This window comes from Dendrobates tinctorius, unplaced genomic scaffold (assembly GCF_039654945.1).
Source record: "Dendrobates tinctorius isolate UK_male_01 unplaced genomic scaffold, ASM3965494v1 ptg000028l, whole genome shotgun sequence".
Lineage (NCBI taxonomy): Eukaryota > Metazoa > Chordata > Amphibia > Anura > Dendrobatidae > Dendrobates > Dendrobates tinctorius.
The window spans coordinates 23,482,784-23,495,005 of NW_027361696.1; positions in this window are offsets into that span (position 1 = coordinate 23,482,784).

Genomic DNA, 12,222 nt, shown 5'->3' on the forward strand with positions numbered 1-12,222 from the left:
GTAATGACACTGACACTTGGGATTCAGGATATTGATGCTGACACTTAGGTTACAGGATAATAACACTGACACTCAGGATACAAGATAATAACACTGACACTCTGGGTACAGGATAATGAGGCTAACACTAGGGGTACAGGATAATGAGGCTGACACTCGGGGTATAGGATAATGACGCTGACACTCAGGGTGCAGGATAATGACGCAGACACTATAAGTATAGGATAATGACGCTGACACTCAGGGTACAGGATAATGACGCTGACACTCGGAGTACGGGATAATGACACTAACACTCGGGGTATAGGATAATGATGCTGACACTAGGGGTAGAGGATAATGACACTGACACTCGGGGTACAAAATAATAACACTAACTTTTGGGGTACAGTTTAATGACACTGACATTTGGGGTACAGGTAATGACACTGACACTCGAGGTTCAGGATAATGATACTGACACTTGGGTTACAGGATAATAACACTGACACTCAGGATGCAAGATAATAACACTGACACTTGGGGTACAGGATAATGAAACTGACACTTTGGGTCACAGGTATAGCTAGGGGTTCAGCTCAGGAGGGGCGAAACAGTTGAGTGGGCCCCTAACAGGAGGACATATCATTGGTGCAACCTGCGCAACCGCACATGGGCGCAAGAGGTAAGGGGGCTCATATCTACCTCCAAAGAAGGTGCAATTTTGTATTTTTAGGAGCTCTTGGGCTGCAAAGGGCCCATATATAGTTCTTGCACAGGGGCCTTTCTGTCTGTGTCTGTCTGTTGCCCTTAACTAGGTAATCATGATTATAGCTATGGTGGTATAGGGAACCTCAAGAGATGACCACACTGTTATTGAAAATAAATTTATATACAAAGACCAGCACTGATATTACTGCCATATGGAGACATACAGTTGTGGCCAAAAGTATTGACACCCCTGCAATTCTGTCAGATAATACTCAGTTTCTTCCTGAAAATGATTGCAAACACAAATTCTTTGGTATTATTATCTTCATTTAATTTGTCTTAAATGAAAATACACAAAAAGAATTGTCCTAAAGCCAAATTGGATATAATTCCACACCAAACATAAAAAAGAGGGTGGACAAAAGTATTGGCACTGTTCGAAAAATCATGTGATGCTTCTCTAATTTGTGTAATTAACAGCACCTGTAACTTACCTGTGGCACCTAACAGGTGTTGGCAATAACTAAATCACACTTGCAGCCAGTTGACATGGATTAAAGTTGACTCAACATCTGTCCTGTGTTCTTGTGTGTACCACATTGAGCATGGAGAAAAGAAAGAAGACCAAAGAACTGTCTGAGGACTTGAGAAACCAAATTGTGAGGAAGCATGAGCAATCTCAAGGCTACAAGTCCATCTCCAAAGACCTGAATGTTCCTGTGTCTACCGTGCACAGTGTCATCAAGAAGTTTAAAGCCCATGGCACTGTGGCTAACCTCCCTAGATGTGGACGGAAAAGAAAAATTGACAAGAGATTTCAACGCAAGATTGTGCGGATGTTGGATAAAGAACCTCGACTAACATCCAAACAAGTTCAAGCTGCCCTGCAGTCCGAGGGTACAACAGTGTCCACCCGTACTATCCGTCGGCGTCTGAATGAAAAGGGACTGTATGGTAGGAGACCCAGGAAGACCCCACTTCTTACCCCGAGACACAAAAAATCCAGGCTGGAGTTTGCCAAAACTTACCTGAAAAAGCCTAAAATGTTTTGGAAGAATGTTCTCTGGTCAGATGAGACTAAAGTAGAGCTTTTTGGGCAAAGGCATCAACATAGAGTTTACAGGAGAAAAAAAGAGGCATTCAAAGAAAAGAACACGGTCCCTACAGTCAAGCATGGTGGAGGTTCCCTGATGTTTTGGGGTTGCTTTGCTGCCTCTGGCACTGGACTGCTTGACCGTGTGCATGGCATTATGAAGTCAGAGGACTACCAACAAATTTTGCAGCATAATGTAGGGCCCAGTGTGAGAAAGCTGGGTCTCCCTCAGAGGTCATGGGTCTTCCAGCAGGACAATGACCCAAAACACACTTCAAAAAGAACTAGAAAATGGTTTGAGAGAAAGCACTGGAGACTTCTAGACTTCTGACCTGAATCACATAGAACACCTGTGGAGAGATCTAAAAATGGCAGTTTGGAGAAGGCACCCTTCTAATATCAGTGACCTGGAGCAGTTTGCCAAAGAAGAATGGTCTAAAATTCCAGCAGAGCATTGTAAGAAACTCATTGATGGTTACTGGAAGCGGTTGGTCGCAGTTATTTTGGCTAAGGCTGGGGTCACACTATCCGACGCAAAATACGGTCCGTAGTTTACATGCGTAATACGGATGAATGACCCCTAAATAGTGCTCCGTATGTCATCCGTAAGCAAGGTGTGGTTGCGTATTTTGCGCATGTCTGCATCCACATGTAATCCGTATGGCGAGATTTTCTCGCCGCCTTGTAAAATGGACATATAATGGAGCCCTATGACAGGGTTTCCAACAGAAACGAAATAATAGATATAGACACATACAGTGGGGAAAAAAAGTATTTAGTCAGTCAGCAATAGTGCAAGTTCCACCACTTAAAAAGATGAGAGGCGTCTGTAATTTACATCATAGGTAGACCTCAACTATGGGAGACAAACTGAGAAAAAAAAATCCAGAAAATCACATTGTCTGTTTTTTTTTCATTTTATTTGCATATTATGGTGGAAAATAAGTACCGTATTTTTCGCTTTATAAGACGCTCCGGATTATAAGACGCACCACAATTTTTGAGGAGAAAAATAAGAAAAAAATATTTTTTAATAAAATGGTGGTGCCTCTTATAATCCTTGCATCTTATTGATTACCGGGGTTGGTGGCTGCGGTGTAGAGGGGTCCCAGGCTCGCTGCTGGAGGAGGCAGGCGTGTAGTGATGCTGCAGGCCGCATTCAGGGATGAGGGGGGGCTCCGATGTGTGCTGTTGCTGCTGCAGAGTCTTGTGCTGGTGTCAGGTTTCTCCACTTGTCCGGCGGTTGGAGGCCGGTGCTGCGGGTGCTCCGGTGCGGCGTTGTGTGCCCATCGATGCCCGGGGCTCTGCCGACATTGTTCGACAGACCAGAGCCCCAGCATTTCCTCGGTTCCCTGTATATGTGCGCTGAAGTGCCGGTAAAAAAAAAATGGCCGCCGGCGCATGCGCAGATGGGATCTCGGGATCAGTTCTCGAGAGATGAGATCTGAAATCTCATCTCTCGAGAGCAGGGTCCCGAGATCCCATCTGCGCACGCGCGGCGGACATTTTTTTGCAGGCACCACCGCGCGCACACAGGGAACCCAGGGAAAATGGCCGCCGGCGCGTGCGCAGATGGGATCTCGGGACCCACCTCTCGAGAGATGAGATTTCAAATCTCATCTCTCGAGAACTGGGTCCCGAGATCCCATCTGCGCACGCGCCAGCGGCCATCTTTTTACCGGCACACAGGGAACTGAGGAAATACCGGGGCTCTGGCCTGTTGCACAATGTTGGCAGAGCCCCGGGCATCGACGGGCACACAATGCGGCACCGGACACACCCGCAGCAGCGGCCAGCAACCGCCGGACGCCCCCGATCACAGCCTAGGTAAGGCATGTCCGCTTTGTAAGACGCACCCGTTTTCCCCCCAAATTTTGGGGAAAAAAAGTGCGTCTTACAAAGCGGAAAATACGGTATTTGGTCAGAAACAAAATTTCATCTCAATACTTTGTGATATATCCTTTGTTGGCAATGACAGAGGTCAAACGTTTTCTGTAAGTCTTCACAAGGTTGCCACACACTGTTGTTGGTATGTTGGCCCATTCCTCCATGCAGATTTCCTCTAGAGCAGTGATGTTTTTGGCTTTTCGCTTGGCAACACAGACTTTCAACTCCCTCCAAAGGTTTTCTATAGGGTTGAGATCTGGAGACTGGCTAGGCCACTCCAGGACCTTGAAATGCTTCTTACGAAGCCACTCCTTCGTTGCCCTGGGGGTGTGCTTTGGATCATTGTCATGTTGAAAGACCCAGCCACGTTTCATCTTCAATGCCCTTGCTGATGGAAGGAGGTTTGCACTCAAAATCTCACGATACATGGCCCCATTCATTCTTTCATGTACCCGGATCAGTCGTCCTGACCCCTTTGCAGAGAAACAGCCCCAAAGCATGATGTTTCCACCACCATGCTTTACAGTAGGTATGGTGTTTGATGGATGCAACTCAGTATTCTTTTTCCTCCAAACACGACAAGTTGTGTTTCTACCAAACAGTTCCAGTTTGGTTTCATCAGACCATAGGACATTCTCCCAAAACTCCTCTGGATCATCCAAATGCTCTCTAGCAAACTTCAGACGGGCCCGGACATGTACAGGCTTAAGCAGTGGGACACGTCTGGCACTGCAGGATCTGAGTCCATGGTGGCGTAGTGTGTTACTTATGGTAGGCCTTGTTACATTGGTCCCAGCTCTCTGCAGTTCATTCACTAGGTCCCCCCGCGTGGTTCTGGGATTTTTGCTCACCGTTCTTGTGATCATTCTGACCCCACGGGGTGGGATTTTGCGTGGAGCACCAGATCGAGGGAGATTATCAGTGGTCTTGTATGTCTTCCATTTTCTAATTATTGCTCCCACAGTTGATTTCTTCACTCCAAGCTGGTTGGCTATTGCAGATTCAGTCTTCCCAGCCTGGTGCAGGGCTACAATTTTGTTTCTGGTGTCCTTTGACAGCTCTTTGGTCTTCACCATAGTGGAGTTTGGAGTCAGACTGTTTGAGGGTGTGCACAGGTGTCTTTTTATACTGATAACAAGTTTAAACAGGTGCCATTACTACAGGTAATGAGTGGAGGAAAGAGGAGACTCTTAAAGAAGAAGTTACAGGTCTGTGAGAGCCAGAAATCTTGATTGCTTGTTTCTGACCAAATACTTATTTTCCACCATAATATGCAAATAAAATGAAAAAAAAAACAGACAATGTGATTTTCTGGATTTTTTTTTCTCAGTTTGTCTCCCATAGTTGAGGTCTACCTATGATGTAAATTACAGACGCCTCTCATCTTTTTAAGTGGTGGAACTTGCACTATTGCTGACTGACTAAATACTTTTTTTCCCCACTGTAGAATGCATATATATATATATATATATATATATATATATATATACACACACAAGTCATTGAGACAAACATATATATATATTTATATTTCACAGAGTTCTTCATAGCAGAATAGCCGCTAATTAAATTAGCGGCTTCTATCAAATCATTCCCCAACCCGACATGAAATGACACATGGTTTACATTCAGTAAAGCATTTAATTTCATGTTTTTTTATATGTCCCTGACTAATAATTAGATGAGGGTTTGTGTGCAAAATTTGGGAGTTGTAGTTGTTATTTTAAGGGGTTAATTCGTTGTTAAAAAATGCGTGGGCTTCCCATTGCCCTATAGTGGTGGCGAATGGGTTAATCTAACAAAGGGTTAATGTCACCTTACAATCGAATGGTGACATTAACCCTTTGTTAGATTAACCCACTCGCCACCAATATAGGGCAATGGGAAGCCCACGCATTTTTGAACAACAAATTAACCCCTTAAAATAACAACAACTCCCAAATGTTGCACACAAACCCTCATCTAATTATTAGTCAGGGACATATAAAAAAACATGAAACGAAATGCTTTACTGAATGTAAACCATGTGTCATTTCATGTTGAGTTGGGGAATGATTTGATAGAAGCCGGCAATTTAATTAGCGGCTATTCTGCTATGAAGAACTCTGTGAAATATATATATATATATATATATACGTTTGTCACAATGACATGTATGTATGTATATATATATATGTATTCTATGTGTATATATCTATTCTTTCTTTCTTAAACCTGTCAGTGTGAGTTTACTGTATAGCGCACTGAATTGCCGGCTTTTCTAAAAGACACCGGGTGCATTTTTCTCGCAAGTCACGTGTGGTCCGTGTGTAATTCGTATTTTTTGCGCACCCATAGACTTGCATTGGCGTACTACGGGCATAGTACACTGACAATCGCAGCATGCTGCGATTGGCATGGACCGTAGAATGCGCCCGAGAAATATACGGTTGATGGGAGCTGCCCCATAGAGAATCATTTGTCCGTGTGTAATGTGTGCTTTTAACGCCTCCCACTCGTCCGTATTCCTTGCCAGTGTGACCCCGGCCTAAACGTTGTGCAACCAAGTATTAGGCTGAGGGTGCCAATACTTTTGTCTGGCCCATTTTTGGAGTTTTGTGTGAAATGATCAATGTTTTGCTTTTTGCTTCATTCTCTTTTGTGTTTTTTCATTTAAGACAAATTAAATGAAGATAATAATACCAAAGAATTTGTATTTGCAATCATTTTCAGGAAGAAACTGAGTATTAGCTGACAGAATTGCAGGGTGTCAATACTTTTGGCCACAACTGTATAGTGGTAGATACCAGTCCTACAGAACATATAAGACATTACAGTGCAGTTATAGATGGTGACTTACAGATGACGTTCTTTCTGATGGAAATGTTCATTTTCCCGTCTTTTACATCTGGCCCAGACCGACATGACAACTCTTGCAGCCAGGACTCGGCTGCAGAGATTACAACAAAGACACATCTGACTTCTCACATTTCCAGCACCTTTCACATGTAGAATCATAATCCTCATGTCCAACCCCCTGCTCAATGCAGGATTCACTAAATCATCGCAGATAGATGTCTGTCCAGCCTCTGTTTGAAGACTTCCATTGAAGGAGAACTCACCACCTCTCGTGGCAGCCTGTTCCACTCATTGATCACCCTCACTGTCAAAAAGTTTTTTCTAATATCTAATCTGTATCTTCTCCCTTTCAGTTTCATCCCATTGCTTCTTGTGTTTCCATGTGCAAATGTATTCCCAACCTGCACAAACTACTCCCTCATTCTGCTGATACTCCAATACTGAGCCACTGCTGCCGTTTGTGTCCCTATTACTGCACCTGCTGTGTGGTAGAAAAACAGAGCTCCTCTTAGTGCCCCACATAGTAATGCCTGCTTTGTGATCTCTAGTTGGTAAAATTGCCCCCTAGAAAATATTAATTTCCATTCCATGTGCCCTCCACATTTTGTCCCTAGAAAGTAATAATACTCCATGTGCAACTTTGATGGTCACAATACTGAGAGGCCCTATAACAATAATGTTTAAGTGCCCACTTAATATTTAATTATGTCCCCTAAGTTTCCCATGTACAACTCCCTTATATACAGTATGCTGGACCCACAGCTCCCCTCTAAACTATATGATGATCCCACAGCTCCCCTATACACCATATGATGATCCCACAGCTCCCTCATACACAGTATGATGATCCCACAGCTCCCCTATGCACAGTATAATGATCCCCCAGCTCCCCGATGCACTGTATAATGATCCCACAGCTCCCCTATACACAGTATGATGATTCCACAGCTCCCCTATACAGATTATGATGATCTAACAGCTCTCTTATACACAGTATGATGATCCAACAGCTCCCCTATACACCACATGATGATCCCACAGCTCCCCTATACAGAGTATGATGATACCACAGCTTCCCTATACACCATAAGATGATCCCACAGCTCCCCTTTACACCATATGATGATCCCACAGCTCCCTCATACACAGTATGATGATCCCACAGCTCCCCTATGCACAGTATGATGATCTCCCAGCTCCCCTGTACTCTGTATGATGATCCCACAGATCCCCTATACACCATAAGATGATCCCACAGCTCCCCTATACACCATATGATGATCCCCCAGCTCCCCTATATACTGTATGATGATCCCACAGTTCCCCTATACACTGTATGATGATCCCACAGCTCCCCTATACACAGTATAATGATCCCATAGCTCCCCTATACACATTACGATGATTCCACAGCTCCCTTATACACAGTATGATGTTCCCACAGCTCCCCTATACACCATATGATGATCCCACAGCTCCACTATAAACCATATAATGATCCCACAGCTCTCCTATATACCATATGATGATCCCACAGCTCCCGTACATACAGTATGATGTCCACCAGAGTCCCCAATACATATAATGATGTCCCCACTGCTCCTCCAATACTCAATATAATTGTTAATAGCGTTCTGACACTGTGCGGTGCCTGCACTGAGAGCCCGTCTGCAGGGAAGAAATTAACTTTATTCCTCCCGGCAGCCTTGCTCTTCCAGTCATAGTGGTTGCGCTGTCATGGTTTCAGTCACCGCTCTGTGTATAGAATGTGGCGACTGTAACAGCATCACAGCACTGACTGAAAGCCGCCTCAACACCGTCTGCCACCCAGTAGCTACACTACTGGTACCCCTATAAATAATAATGCTTCTCAATTGACTAGTTAATATTTAACTGAGTCCCCTCATGGACAGTAACATGGCCCCAGCATTGCTGATGTGAACAGGGGGTCTTGTGATGACTCGCTTTGCTTCTCCCAATTATCTTCTATTGAGAGAAGTTAAACTTATCTAGTCGACACAGGCACATAGCGAACGTGGTCTCATGACTGACTGATCACACCAGTGGTATTGGGGTCTCATGACAGCAGATGCACCATACCATGATTTGGCTGTCTGTGGGCAGGCGCTGGCGCTGGGAAAGGTCAGAGAGGTCCGGCGCCTGCGCACTGCAGTATTCTGCCCTGCCCTCAACAGGGCAGAGCAGTGCACCTGCGCCGGAGCTGCGACAGGAAGCAAAGAAGAGGACGTCATCGCTAGAAGACGGGAGGCGGCGGACCGGACCACGACACCCATCGGACCCGGACTGGACCCGGACCGCCCCTGGGTGAGTATAATATAACTCGTTTTTCTTCTCTCTCAGGTTACATCGGGGGTTTATCTACAGCATTACAGAATGCTGTAGATAAGCTCCTGGTGGGCGTGGCCGCAGCCTATAGTCGAAAAAATAGGTGACAGATTCCTTTTAATGAGAGGAGGGCACTAGGAAAATCAGAGTGCCTGAGAAAATCAGAGTCTGCACAGAGAGAAAGTAACTGCAGCTGCTGCCAGCCAGGAAGGAGCTTCTCATAGCATAGCACACTGCATGGACTGAGACTCTGGCTCTGCAACCTGCCGCTGTGCAGTCTGTCAGAAAGGGGAGACGGCATTGTGCTGCTCTCACCCTGGGGAAGGACTAAAAAGAATAAAGAAAAGGAATGAAGAAAAAGAATAAACATAATAACTTATTGTTCCAAAGAGATGGAGAGGTATTACAGATTTCTTAGGCATCTTGAATATGAAATGAACATGAATTGTATATAGACAACTAGCTGAAGAGCCCGGCGCTGCCCAGGCATAGTAACTAACTGTGGTTAGTTATAGCAAATTATAATTATCCACGATCCCATAGGCCCGTGCCCATATACCCATCATACATATCCTCCATCCCATAGTCAAGTGCCCATATACCCATCACACATCCTCCATCCCATAGTCCCATGCCCATATACCCATCACACATATCCTCCATCCCATAGTCCCGTGCCCATATACCCATCATACCCATCAGCGTCGCCATGGCAACCATTATGACATCATAATGAGGGGCGGGGCTTGATACATACACACTTTTTCCCCATTATGTAGATAGGGGCAAAATTGTTTGGAACGCGCAGGTTTAAAATTTCGCCTCACAACATAGCCTAGGACGCTCTCGGGGTCCCGACGTGTGCCAAATTTAGTGGCTGTAGCTGCGACGGTGCGGATGCCAATCCCGGACATACACACACACATACATACATATATACATACATACACACACTTGAGCTTTATATATTAGATTAGTAAATAAACAGGTGTATATTGTATTCCCTGTGCTTTATAGGTGGGGAATGCACATGAAATATATGTAGATAATAGGTTAATGAACACATATCCCATATAAACAGGAGTATATCATATTCCCTGTGCTTTATAGGTGGGGAATGAGCATGATATATATGTAGATAATAGGGGAATGAACAGATATCCTATATAAACAGGTGTATATTATATTCCCTGTGCTTTATAGGTGGGGAATGAGCATGATATACAGTATATGTAGATAATAGGGGAATGAACAGATATCCTATATAAACAGGTGTATGTTATATTCCCTGTGTTTTATAGGTGGGGAATGAGCATGAAATACATGTAGATAATAGGAGAATGAACACATATACCATATAAACAGTTGTATATTATATTCCCTGTGCTTTACAGGTGGGGAATGAACATGAAATATATGTAGATAATAGGAAAATGAACACATATCCCATAGATACAGGTGTATATTATATTCCCTGTGTTTTTTTCATGGGGAATGAACATGTACTATATGTAGATAATAGGGGAAAGAACACATATCCCATATAAACAGGTGTATATTATATTTCCTGTGCTTTATAGGTGGGGAATGAACATAATATATACGGTTAGGTCTATATATATTTGGACAGAGACAACATTTTTCTAATTTTGGTTCTAGACATTACCACAATGAACTTTAAACAAAACAATTCAGATGCAGTTGAAGTTCAGACTTTCAGCTTTCATTTGAGGGCATTCACAATAAAATTGGATGAAGGGTTTAGGAGTTTATGTATGACCCTAAGACAGTGGGCCTGTTGCTAAGGAGTAATAGTGGAACCACACACGGAAATGGCAATGTCGGGTATAGGTACATTAGTAGCGGGAGGAAACACAAGGAGTTCAGTCTTTGACAGGTTCAGTTTCAGATATAGTGAGGACATGATGTTAGACACAGCGTTTAGACAATCGCCGGTGTTTTCTAGAAAGGCTGGCGTGATGTCGGGAGAAGAAGCGTATAATTGGGTGTCGTCAGCATAGAGATGGTACTGGAAACCAAATCTACTGATTGTTTGACCTATAGGGGCAGTATACAAAGAGAAGAGGAGGGGGCCTAGGACTGATCCTTGAGGAACCCCAACAGTAAGGGGAAGATGAGAGGAGGAGGAGCCAGCAAAAGATACAGTAAAGGAGCGGTCAGAGAGATAGGAGGAGAACCAGGAGAGAACGGTGTCCTTGAGGCCAATGGAATGGAGCATAGTGAGAAGGAGCTGATGATCCACAGTGTCGAATGCTGCAGAGAGATCCAAGAGAATTAGCATGGAGTAATGACCATTTGATTTAGCTGTTAGTAGATTATTAGAGACTTTAGTGAGGGCAGTTTCAGTAGAGTGTAAAGAGCGGAAACTGGATTGTAGAGGGTCGAGAAGAGAGATATCAAAGAGATAGCAGATAAGATGGGAGTGGACCAGGCGTTCCAGGAGTTTAGAGATGAAGGGAAGATTAGAGACAGGTCTATAGTTAGCGGCACAGTTTTGGTCGAGGGATGGTTTTTTAAGTAGTGGATGTATGACGGCATGCTTAAATGAGGAGGGAAAGATACCAGAAGAGAGAGAGAGGTTAAATATTTTAGTTAGGTGAGGGTTGACAGCAGGGGAAAGGGGCTGGAGTAGATGTGAAGGAATTGGGTCACTGGTGCAAGTGGTTGGGCGAGAAGATGCAAGGAGTCTGCTTACTTCTTCTGTGACTGGTTCAAAATCAGTGAGTGAGCTAGATGCAGTGGGGGAGGGAGGACAGTGTATGGTATGAGGTGATTGGGAGATAATTTCCTGTCGGATCTGGTCAATTTTTTCTTTGAAGTACTTGGCCAGATCGTCAGCTCGAAGCTCCGTGGTTGGGGCCTGTACTCTTGGGTTGAGTAGAGAATGAAAAGTGTCAAAGAGACTTTTAAGGTTATTGGACAGTGAGGTGATGAGGGTGTTGAAATAGGTTTGTTTTGAGAGTTGAAGGGCAGTGTTGTATGTTCGAAGCATAAACTTATAATGGATGAAATCTTCGAGTAGGTTGGATTTTCTCCACAGATGTTTGGCGCACCTGGAGCACCGCTGCAGGAAACGTGTTTGCAGCGTGTGCCAGGGTTGTCGCCGTCTTTGTTGTGGTGTTCTATGTATAGGAGGTGCAAATTCATCCAGGGCACTTTGAAGTGTTTCGTTGTAATGCTTCAATGCAGAATCAGGACATGAGAGGGAGGAGATAGGGGCCAATAGGAGATAGGAGAGAGGAAGAATGATTGGAACAGATAGTCCTTGATACAGTATGATGCAGGTCCCATATAGTACAAATATTAAAATGCACTCCCCATGGTCCTTGATAGAGTATAATGCAGAC